Source organism: Octodon degus, unplaced genomic scaffold, assembly GCF_000260255.1.
Source record: "Octodon degus isolate 3935 unplaced genomic scaffold, OctDeg1.0 scaffold00001, whole genome shotgun sequence".
Lineage (NCBI taxonomy): Eukaryota > Metazoa > Chordata > Mammalia > Rodentia > Octodontidae > Octodon > Octodon degus.
The window spans coordinates 27,025,778-27,038,172 of record NW_004524577.1 but is presented as its reverse complement, the minus strand read 5'-3'; the positions used below and the strand labels follow the sequence as shown (position 1 = coordinate 27,038,172).

At 37.8% G+C, this 12,395-nt stretch overlaps 1 protein-coding gene and 1 pseudogene across 5 annotated transcripts in view; both read left to right on the top strand.

Annotated features, from left to right (window-relative positions):
• The window catches only part of Erbin (erbb2 interacting protein), a 142,982-nt gene that overhangs the window by 24,028 nt on the left and 106,559 nt on the right, over nucleotides 1-12,395 (top strand). The gene's annotated exons all lie outside the window — the stretch shown is intronic.
• On the top strand, nucleotides 3,304-4,732 carry LOC101572180 (annotated as a pseudogene).

Genomic DNA, 12,395 nt, shown 5'->3' with positions numbered 1-12,395 from the left:
CCAGAAGTAAGATTACTGTATTTTATAGTAATGCTGTATTTTATTTCTTTGAGGAACTGTGATATTATTTTCCATGGTAGCTGTGTCATTTGACATTTTTACCAACAGTTCACAGGGTTTTGATTTTTTTTTTTTTTACAGTCTCAGCAACACTTGTTTCCTGTTTCTGGGAGAGTAGCCGTTTTGTTTGGTGTAATATGGTATCTGGTATCTCAAGGTAGTTTTAATTTGCATTTCACTAATTATTAATGATGTTGATTTAGAAAGATCATTATTTATTTGGTAAGGGTCTTGCTATGCAACACGGACTCATAGTGATCCTCCTGTTCAGCCTTCCCAGTGCTGGGATTACAGGCTTGGTCCACCATGCCTGGCTTTGGTGGCCGACCCACCAAGCCTGGGGTTCTGGGGTGGGCATGGCATTGCAGTACTAGGGATCAAACTTGGGACCTTGTGCTTGCCAGGCAGGTGCTTAGACCACTGAGCTATCTCCCTGACCCCTGAGCTTCTTTTTTATGTGCTTGTTGGTTATTCTAAATATCTTCGGGAAATTTCTATTCAGAGTTTTTGCCCAATTTTGAATCAAATTGGATTTTTTTTTTGATTATAGAAACTGCCTATAAATATCAATTTCTTTTATTTTCTGTAAGTTATCTCCTTGATGCTGTCTTTTGATATGCAATTATAAACAAATAATGACTTTTATGTAATTGTTGTCGTTCATTGCGATTGCTGGTGTCTTTGGTGTCATATTCAAAAAATCACTACCTGGGCTGAGCATGTAGTTCAATATAGTTAGCAGAATCTAACACTGGTGAAACTTTCTCCAATATTTTCTTTTAAGATTTTAGAGTTTGGTTTTACAATTTTCAGATGCTCAGCCATTCAATTTAAAACTTAGCAAAATAGAAGACAATATTGTCTTGGAATTTTGGTTACCTGACTTTATTTTTTTTAATAAAAAGCAAAAAATTTTGGAGTATTCTCTTTTCCCTTGCTTTGTAAATATTTCATTTTGGCTTTCTCTTTACAATTAAACTTTGTAGGGCTGGAGAGATGGCTCAGTGGTCTAAAGCACCTACTTGGAACAAGCTTGGCAAAGCACTGGGACCGCGGTCCAATCCCCCAGCACCACATGCCAGCCAGCCCCACCCCCAGGTGGGCTGAGCTGGCCACACACACACACACACACACACACACACACTAAATAAATGTTAAAAAAAATAAACTTTCTATTTTTAGATTTACACACAGTCTGAAGAACTACCACAGATCAAGTGTACCTTTTATCCAGTTTCCCCAAATGGTAATATGTTGCAGAATTATAGTGCCATATTGTATTTGATAATCATGATAGAGTAGTTCTGTCATTAGAAGGATCCCTGTTGTCTCTTTATTACTGTCAGATTCATCAACCTGTCATATACTCTTCTCCTTCCATTTTTCTTTTCAAAAGTGTTATATAAATGGAATCAGAGAGCTGTATGTAACTTATCATTTCCTTTTTCCCTATGGAGAGTTGTTTATAGTTATGGCTTGTTTAGTTTTGATGCTAAGTAGTATTCCATGATATTGAGGTACTGTCAGTTTAACCAGTTTTCATTGACATAGACCTTTTTTTGAGACAGGGTCTTGCTATGTAGTACAGCTTGGCCTTGAACTCAATTATGTAGCTCAGGCTGGCTTTGATCCACCTGCTTCAGCCTCCCTAGTGCTGGGATTACAGGTGTGTGCTACTGAACATAGCATAAGCTTTTTTTTCTTTGGGGGGGGGTCTAGGATCTACTGTTCTATTCCTCCTCTACTTATGCGGTTAGTTTCCTGTGCCAGCTTTATTTTTATGTATGTATTTTTTTTGAGATGGGGTCTCCCTGTGTAGTTCAGGCTGGTCTTGAGTTTACTATGGAGCCCAGGCTGGCCTTGAACTTACGGCAGTCTTTGTCATCCTACTGAGTGCTGGCATTACAGGTGTGCACCATCACACCCAGCCTTGTGCCAATTTTCTAGGAGAAAAAAGAACTGTATATGTATATAAATATATGTGTATATTTGTGTGTATATATACTATATATATTAGAGATCTTTTCATATGACACATGAAGGACAGTGTGTATTGTTTTCCTTTATTCTTTGTCTTACGTTAAAGTTATTTAAAATAGGATCCCCATATATTCAGTTTGATTAGTTTTGGGAAAGGAGAGAGGAATATTTTTAATATTTTTCCTTTAAGATTTCACATGGCTTTTAGAAGATGTTGATGAATAATTAATAGAAACAAAGCCAAGGAAAGTAGTGAAGTACATACCTCCAAATAATATAGCATATTTGCTGTTAGAGAAAATCAGATTTAGCTAAGCTTCTATAGAGCCAAAATTATTGCCCTAAATAAATAAATAAATAAATAAATATACTGCAGATTCTCCAGAGAAGGAAACATTTTTCTTTGTATTGAATTCTAAACTATGAATTCCCTTATATAAGGGCTATTGCATAATGAATGGGCAGTTCCTTTTCATACCTAATAAATGTTTTAGTTCTCTTTCTCTCATTGCTGAGACAAAATACCCACCAATCAAAGTTAAAGGTAAAAGGTTTAGTTAGCTTACAATGCAGAGGTTTAAGTCCTTAATTGGCTGGCTCCATGGCAAAGCTGACAGGCATTGCAAAGGAGAAATAGTTCATAGCAGGCAGAACATAGCAAAACAAGCAAGCCACAGTACAAGTCTCCCTATAACCCTTACATTTTATTTTATCTGGGCTACAGGGATTCGGGCACTGGACTGGTTTTGTAATCACCCGCCCTTAATCCTAGCAGTGAACAGTCATACGCTGTAGCTTCAGCCACATCTGAAAATGCCCCTTCTATGACTGCATGATGCTTGGGGGGGTTATCTAGACACAAGCCATAATAGTTACAACAATTTTACAGCAGGTATTATTTATCTCATGCCTTCTTCAGAGTGAATTTGTTGGTTGGCTTTTGTTGTTTGTTTTTTTTTTAGGGTAAAATACTTAAAAATTCAGAGAAGGTGGATTGTGTAGGAAGGTAGTCTTATGTATTTCACAAGTGTAAAAGAGCTTTGGCTTTTTGTCCTTTTATTATTTTTACTCTTATAAGTTAAAATAGACATGAATGGATGCAGTGTTTCTTGTCCTCCCAGACATTGTTCAAATTTGGACTGTTGTTAGCTGGGTAGCAGACAGTTTCAGAATGATATACTAGAATTCTACTTTGCTAATTAAGCTCTAGAAATCAGTTATGTAAACGGTATATTTAATATATTAAGAACTGAAAGCGCCAGGAAGAGCCTCTCTTGAGTTCTTTGGAAGAAGGTAGAAAAAAAGGACATTTCTTTAAAATGGCAATGGTATCAGAATTCCTCAAGCAGGCCTACATTATTGACAGTCAAGAACAGGAATATGTTCCAACTGTGAAAGCATCCAAAGGTGGTCCCGGGTCAGCCGTGGGCCCCTCCTCTGATGTTGAGGCTTTGCACAAAGCCATAACAGTAAAAGGTGTGGGTGAAGCAACCATCATTGACATTTTGCCAAAGAGAAACAATGCCCAGCGTCAACAGATCAAAGCAGCCTACCTCCAGGAAAAAGAGAAGCCACTAGATTAAGCTTGGAAGAAAGCCCTCACAGGTTATCTAGAAGTGATTTTAGCTCTGCTAAAAACTCCTGCCCAGTTTGATGCAGATGAGCTCCGTACGGCCATAAAGGGTCTTGGAACTGATGAAGACACCCTCATTGAAATTTTGGCATCAAGAAAGAATAGAGAAATCAGAGAAATTAGTAGAGTCTACAGAGATGAACTCAAAAGAGATTTGACCAAAGACATCACCACAGACACATCTGGAGATTTCTGAAAGGCTCTGCTTTCTCTTTCTAAGGGTGACCGATGTGAGGATCTTGCTATGAATGAAGACTTGGTGGACACAGATGCCAGGGCCCTGTATGAATCTGGAGAAAGGAGAAAGGGACAGACGTGAATGTGTTCAACATCATTCTGACCACCCGCAGCTACCCCCATCTTCACGGAGTGTTTCAGAGGTACACCAAGTACAGCAAGCACGACATGAATGAGGCTCTGGACCTGGGGCTGAAAGATGACGTTGACAGGAGCCTCACTTTATGATGTGGCCATCGTGAAATGTGCCACAAGCACACCTGCCTTCTTTGCTGAGAAGCTTCATGAGGCAATGAAGGGCGTTGGAACTCGTCATAAGGCACTGATCGGGATCATGGTCTCTCGCTCAGAAATCAGCATGAATGATATCAAAGTGTACTATCGGAAGATGTATGGGATCTCTCTGTGCCAAGGCATTGTGGACAAAACCAGTGGAGATTATGAAAATATTCTGGTGGCTCTTTGTGGAGGAAACTAAACATTCTTTTGAAGCTCTCAACTATTCTTAATGGAAGACTTCTGAACGACAGTTTTTCATTCTGCAACATTGGCTTAACTAGGAAGGTTGGTTGAGCAGGCTTGCAGTGTAACTACCTGCTTTCTGAAAAACAATATAGCCTATAAATCTTTTTTTACATCACAACTCTGTGTAATGGAGATAAGTTTATTTTTAAAATGTTTTCAGAAATCATAAGACCCCATATACAAGTTGTTTTATTTCCTGACAAAGATGTTTATGTAGCTGAAAATAAAAAATGATGCAACAACAACAACAAATATATATATATATATATATATATATATATATATATTAAGAAAGTTGAGAAGTATTCCTTTTCTATAGCAGGTATGAAACTTAAGTTTTCTGAAGAGTTGTGTTTTGATTACTTCTGAGTGGTTCTACTTTACTGAGACCACTGAAAACAACAAAGAATGTGCTAGAGAAGTTGGATATGGTGGCACATTCCTGTAATACTAATACAATAGGGGAGTGGGTCAGGAGGATCACAAGTACAAATCTAGGCTGGAGAATTTAGTCACTTTGTGAGACCCTGTGTCAAAAACAAATACTTTTGGATATAGTTTTTAGTGTGAGGAGTTTGGGTTTAATCCTCAGTTCAAAAAAACAAACACCAAAAAACTAATGCTGGGTATGATATGTGTAATCTCAGCACTCAGGAGGCTGAGGCAGGAGGATTGCTGTAAGTCTGAAGCTAGCTTCTGGATTTCATAGATGGTGAGTTCAGGGCCAGCCTGAGGCCCCCCCCCCCCCCGCCTCACAAAAAAAAGTGCCAGAGATGATTTTGGCTTAGGAAATTTTCTTTTTTCTTTTTCATAGTACTGGAGATTGAATCTACGGATGTTCTGCCCTTGAGCTGTATTTCACCCAGACCCTTCTATATTTTATTTAAGCCAGTGTCTTGCTAAATTGCCCAGTCTGGCCTTGCAGTTGCCTTAGCTTTCTGAGTAGCTGGGGCTGCAGGCATGCATTGCCATCCTGTGTCAGTGTAGATTTTCAGGCTTTCAAGTCATGTTACCCATCACATGTTGTTGCTAAAATGAAAACAAAACAAACAAAAACACCCCTCAATCATAGTCCCAGGAAGTACCTGACTTTGGGCAGGATAGTGTTTCACTTCACTTGATCAAGTTAGCTAAAAAGCATGCAAGCAGAGAAATACTAAAATACATACTTGTATGTTAGGATAAGAGCACTACTGACAAAGATCATAATTCTAGGTAATTTTTAGCCATTCTTTTTTCACAATAAGTTAAATTTAGGGTTAGTTGTCTTAAGATATTTTGAAGTAATGGTTTTTCTTTTTTTCCTTTTTTCTTTTTGAGACAGTGTCTTTATATAATCCAGGTTGTCATTGAATTTACTGTGTAACCCAGGCTGGCCTGCCTCAACCTCTCAAGTGCAGGGATTACAGATCTATGGATGTAATCTACAGATGTAGATTACTAAGCCATGCCTGGCTTAGTAATTTTGTATTTATAAAACATTTCCAAAATAGTTTAGAAAGTTCCTACATATCAACATTTTACATAACCAGGGGACATTAGATGAATGCTAAAATTACTGGCAGACCTTTGAGAGTGTATCTGTATAGTGTCAAAATTATCTCTTCCCAAATATCTATGTGGTGGCTTAAACATATGCACTGACACTTCCTCCAAGAAGTTAGAGCTTAGTTCCCTTTCTGAGAGTGGACTAAATTTCTGACAAGTAAAAAAGGTGAGAACAGTAACTTTACATTACTACCTATCCAGATAAGTTCATATGACCAGTGAAAAATCATGCTGAGGTTGTATTTATTTGCTATTCTTTTTGTGGTGATGCAGGAAACTAGGCCCAACCCCTAGTTCCCTAGAAGTTAAGAGATGTGCATTATTTTATAACAATGTGACAAATTGTTTGATTTCAGATTGTAGGTTCACCCCCACCTAGATCCCCTTTTTAAACTATAAGAAGTTGTCATTTGCATTTGGTCTGCTGACTGGCAGTTTGCTAATAACGTGTGGACAGAAAATCTTACTTGGACAAAAACAGTGTAGTAAAGGCATAGGTAATTTTCCCTCAAAATCCATAGTTTTCGGAGATTAGTACATTTTGAAATTAACCCATTAGGGAGGGGAGGAAAAGAGAATCCAAACAGCAACCCTTGTTACATACAGGTTGTATATCATGTTTGAACAACATGTAGGAATTTGTGGAAATTAGTGTTTGAGTTTGTGTAGTGACTCTTGTGAACATTCATTGGGAAAATCTGTGTTCTACTGCAGATTAGAATACTGTGTTAGGCAGTGAGAACTGTCTTTGTTGGATCTGAGGCTTAAATCTTGGTCAGTCCAGCATTGGTTACATGTGGACCTGAGTACACCAACTTTGAGATTTCTGTTTAATATAAGCATATGATTTTAATTTGATTTTTAGCCCTGCTAATACTGCTTCATACTGTGTTTGTACTCTGTGTTAACTCGCACTTACTGACATGTAGGACTCTTGGGTTGGTAAGGATACTATATGTATGTGATTATTCAAGATTGGCATTTCACAGAAGACAACTAAAATTCAACCTGAGGTACTTCACCAGGAGTATCATTCATCAGAATTGACATTTTTTTTTTGGGGGGGGGGGAATTGAAAAAAAAAAAAGTCACCAGAGATGTATATCCTGAAGAACATGTTTTAAAAAATACTATTTTTCAGATGAACTTAAGGCTGAAAAATCTCACAAAGCGACTATGCAGCTGTACTTTTTACATTTCTGAACCCATGGCTTTGTGCATTCTTGGCAAACACTGTACTCATATAAAAACTTAAAACCCCACCTCATAGTTTCTTTTAAAAGATTGTAACAGTATTTCCTAAAGAAAATTGTGCTACCTAAAGTGTGGATATTCCTAAAGAATAGTAGGAATTTTTATGTCTACGAAGCATGTGCTGAAGAGAAATGTTGAATTTTTCAGTTTTTGACATTGTTTTTCAGATGCTCTTATCTGTTTCTTGAAAAAAATTCTGAACATGTATAGCAATTGAGAATAGAGGTGAATATTCATGCATTTTTCTTTGAAAAAAAATTCTCATGTATCAGGAATTTTGGCTGTTCAGCAGGAGATAACTTTAAATCAATAAATTGTTAAAAAGTCAGTGGCAACTATAACAGGAAGTTTCTATTTATTTGATGTGTTATATATTTAGAATTGTTGAGTATTGGGAATGGTCTCTGGGACCACCTGTTCATTGCATAATTGAATCCTTGACTAATTCAGGATCAGAAACTGAAGGTCCTTGGGGTAGTTTTTTTTTTAAAAAAAAAAAGCTCAGAGTATTTTTTAACGTGGTTTACCCATGCTGCTCTTTTTTTTTTTTTTTTTTTTTTTTTCTTTTAAATGTATTTAGTACAGGGTCTACAGGGTCTCATTACACAGATTGGACTCTAGTGATCCTCCTGTTTTCAGCCTCCCAAGCACTGGAATTACGGGCATGTGCCACCACACTCAGTCTCAATCTGTGGTTCAGTGTGCTCTGGGGATTGAACCCCAACCGCTACACTCTGCCTAAGCAGGCACTTTAGTCCGCTGAGCTATCTGGCCGGCCTCATGCTGCTCTTTATGTATCATAGTAATATTACAGGCTGCTTAGGATGTGGGATTTCTTTGAGCAGTAATCCTCAGTGATACTTGAATTTTCCCTGTTGTAGCTATTTGAATATTCTCAGTCCTAGTGCCTGCCCAGTAAATTCAGAGATTGTTATTGAGATATCTCAAAAGATCACATATAGGGGAACTAAAAGAGAGAGGAAATGTAGCAGAAAATAATCCCCCTTACCCCTTATATTTCAGTTTTAGTTGTTCCAGATCTGATTGCTTCTGGTCCCTTAGAAATGGCATCACTGTGATGCATAGCTGGTCACTATGGTGTACGTTGTATAAGCCAATCCCAGTTGACAAGCCATTCTGTCTCTGTAGTTCCTGCTTGCTTATCCAGTATAAACCCTAGATCAGTAGACACCGGGGCCTGATACTCTGAGAGTGATCCTGATCAGTGCCTGTGGACATAAATAAATCTACCTCCTATCTTGGGTGTTTCTGCTTGCATTGCAGATGGACTTTATTGGTCACAAATACAAAGTGATCTGGGTGTGGTGGCACATGGCTGTAATCCCAGCACTCAGGAGAATGAGAAAGGATTGCCTTGAGTTCAAGGCCAGCCTGGACTGCCTAGAGACTCTGTGTCAGAAAACAACCAAATCCAAACAAAAATACAAGTTGAATACAAAAATGGGAGTGATGTATAGGTTTTCATTTTGACTGTAATGGGTTTGACCAAGTTTATGTGGTTCGCATGTTCATGTATGTGCCTCCTTCCTTTATTTCATAGTGCTGTAGTTTGCATGTAGTTTTGTTTCCCTAAGATTTCTTAGGTTGTTGGCTTGACCCTTAGTGTAAGTTAGGTGGTTGGACCTATATCATTGAGAACACTTCCCTCAGAAAGAATTGGGTAGTTTTGGGCCCTGGTTAGCTCTTGTAAGAGGGCTGTTATTACAAAGAAAGTCTGGTCTGCATGGTCTGTCTGTCTTTCTTGTTTACCATGTGATTCCTCTCATACATTTCTCACCATGGTACCACCTGTCATTAGGCTCTCACCAGAAGCAGAATTGATGGTGAAATCTTGGACTTTTATCTTCTCAAACTGTGAGCTAAATAAACCTCCTCGTTATATGAGCAAAATAAACTACTTTATAAAGTTTCCACCCAGGACATTTTGGTACAGCAATAGAAAACTAAAAACAGAAAATTGTTGTATTGCAGTACTTACACATGATCTCGGTAGAAAATATTACCAAGTAGTTTCAAGCTTCACCTTGGTATTACCTAGAGAACTTGAATAGATATTGATGCCTGTTCTTTTTAAAATTAACCATATACATACATCCATTCTGCTTTAATGTATCTGTGAAAACAGGTTCCCAAGAGATACAGGGAGATTTACAGCAGGTTTATAGTCGCATATGCAAGCAACTGTTTATAAACAAAGAATGAATGAACAAATTGCAGTATAGTCGTACATTGGGATGCTACTTTACAATCAAAAAGGATGAATTATTGATAGAATGTGAATGTGCTTATAGAGAAAGACGCACACATAAGCGTATATACTGTTAAGATTCTGTTTGAAGCTTAAAAAAATCCCTGTGTCTTTCTACACCTTGCTATCTTTATGTGTTTACACTAAAATGGGAACTCCTAAGTAGCTAATAACAATTGTGACACAACAGGATTTTTGGTACACAGACCCTTCTGGGGAATTCTAGAATTAACAGTATTTTGAAAATTGAACTGATTTTTTTCCTAATTCACTTAGTAGGTAAAATCTGACCAGTCCTATACTGTGATATGAGACTGATTTATATCATTTTCTGATTATAGTTAACACATGTAAGACTTCCCTGCAGGGATGTGCTATTAAATGAAAAGTTTGAAATTCTGATACATGTCTGCTGCCCTAAAGGTTTAGATAAGAGATTATAGATCTTTATTACTAATAGGTGGTAGTGATTAACTTTAGAGAAGGTGCTATTTTTGGAGTACTCTAATCAAGTGAGTTTAGAATTATTTCAAATAGGAAATACCAAGTTTATCTTACAAAAGTAAAGACTATTGATGAATTTTTTTTTTCCCCCCAGAACCGGGGATTGACCTCAGGCCCTTGCACTTGCCAGGGAAGTGCTTATTCTACTGAGCCATCTCCTCAGTCCCCTATTGATGAAATTTTTATCATTTCTGCATTCTACTGATTTGTCATTTGAGTCAGAGCTTTGGACTGTGCAATACTATAATGTATTACACAATTAATAAAGATTGGGGCCGGGGAGATGGCTCAGTAGAATAAGTGCTTCCCTGGCAAGTACAAGGGCCTGAGTTAAATCCCTGGTTCTGTCAAAAAAAAAAAAAAAAAAAAAGAAGAAGAAGAAGAAAAGAAATACCTGTGCCTGGGCATGGCAGTTTAGCAAGACCCTGTTTTCAGAATAAGCAGGGGCGAGGGGAGGGGGAGACTAGGGATATAGCTCAGTGCTAAGGCCCAGAGTTCAATATCCAGTACGTACCTCTGCTCATTACTTGTTTACTTTCTAGTGTCAGGATTAACCATGTTTGAAGAAAACTGTGGGCCTTGATGAAAATTATTAACATGGAAAAATAACTTAGGTATTCCATATTAAGTCTAAATACGTAAGTATGAAACACTTCCATTTATGAAATGCCTAGGTATATCTTCATTTAGCATACTATATATTTTTTTTTTAGACAGGGTCTTGCTGTGTAGTTCAGGCTGGTCTTAAACTCATTGTCAAGCCCAGGCTGGCCTCGAACTTACGGCAGTCCTCCCACCTCAGCTAGGATCATAGGTGTGTGCCACTACCTGACTTTTACTATTTCTTAATATGGAAGTTTAATCAGAATCACAATATACAAATTTAGTGTTTCTCATTTCAGGCTGCTTAAATGCTATGATTTGGTTTTAGGCTTTATACACACAAATTAGACATACATACACATCTGAAACTGTATTTTAAATTCTGAAGCCTTATAGATGTATTTGTTTTCTAGATGATCTACCCTAATAATAATTTTTCATAATAACAAAAATACACTTTCATTTTTGTATTGTTATATTCCAGTATGTGTGTAAGTCCCATCTTCTGATTATTAAAATATAATTTTTTTTCTTAGTGCTGGGAATTGAGATCAGGACCTCTCACCTCCCAGCAGGTGCTGTGCCACTAGCTATATCCCTGGCACAATAAATTTCTTTTCTTTTTTTTTTTTTTAATGTATTTGGTTGTTACAGAGTCTCACTATGCAGTTCAGGCTCACAATGATTCTCCTGCTTTCAACTTCACCAGCGTTGGGATTACAGGCGTGTGACACTATACTTGGACTAAGGCTGGCTCAGCCCACTCTGCAGGTGGGGCTGGCAAGGTATGTGGTGCCAGGGATCGAACCAGGGTCTGTGTGCTTGCCTCAACAGGCGCTTTAGTCCGCTGAACTATCTTGCCAGCCCCCTGATAAATTTTTGATAAAGTTAATTACAAGTATTTTAGTATGACTTTTGTTGAATAGCAGTAATTTTTTTCCATAATTTTATTGAGAAACAAGTAGCAGTGAGACAGTTTCAAACCAAATTGGTAAGACAGCGTCAATAAATAACACATTGCATATGTTCTTCCCAGTGGTTAATTGCTGTACAAGATGCCGACATGATATCCCATTTACAAACACCATTAGAACAAATCCCTCTATCATTAAGAGAATGTAACTATATATCTATCCCAACCACTTTGAATACACAGATACAAAATGAACATTCATCTGTATCCCCTTTTTTTGTTAAGTTCCATTATTTGAATATTATAGGTGTTTAAACTTAGCAAAATATTCTAAAAGAGTTCAATAGTCCATAATAGTATTGGGTCTTCCACTTGACTGGCAATGTCAGAAATTGTTGACCTGAGTCCCCTACAGCTCAGCATAACAGCATGTCTTTACTTCTTATATTTCGTTTTTATACTTTTCTACTGGATGGTTAAGACCAAGGTAAGGCAAGACGTATGCAACAAGAGCTGTAGCTTTTGGGTCTGATAAGGTCAGTGAAATCCCCTCAGGATTTATCCTGAGATCCTGTATCTCAGATTGTAGAACCTTTGTCAGTGTCAGACATGTGGATGAGTCACGGCCATTGCTTGGCCAATGTGCTCTCTGTGAAAGCCTGAGAGAATGTTTTCTCTCTATGTGACTCTCCTTAGGTGCACTCTACATCAGTGATCACTTTCGTCTTTGGCCCCATAATCTCCTTGATCAGAAAATTTGGGACACTACCGAGTTACATGACATTACAGTACAAGTTCTCATATGTTCTGAGTCTTAATTGACCTTGGAAGGCTAGGGCCAAAATGTTGGCTTTCCTTGCAGCCCTCCT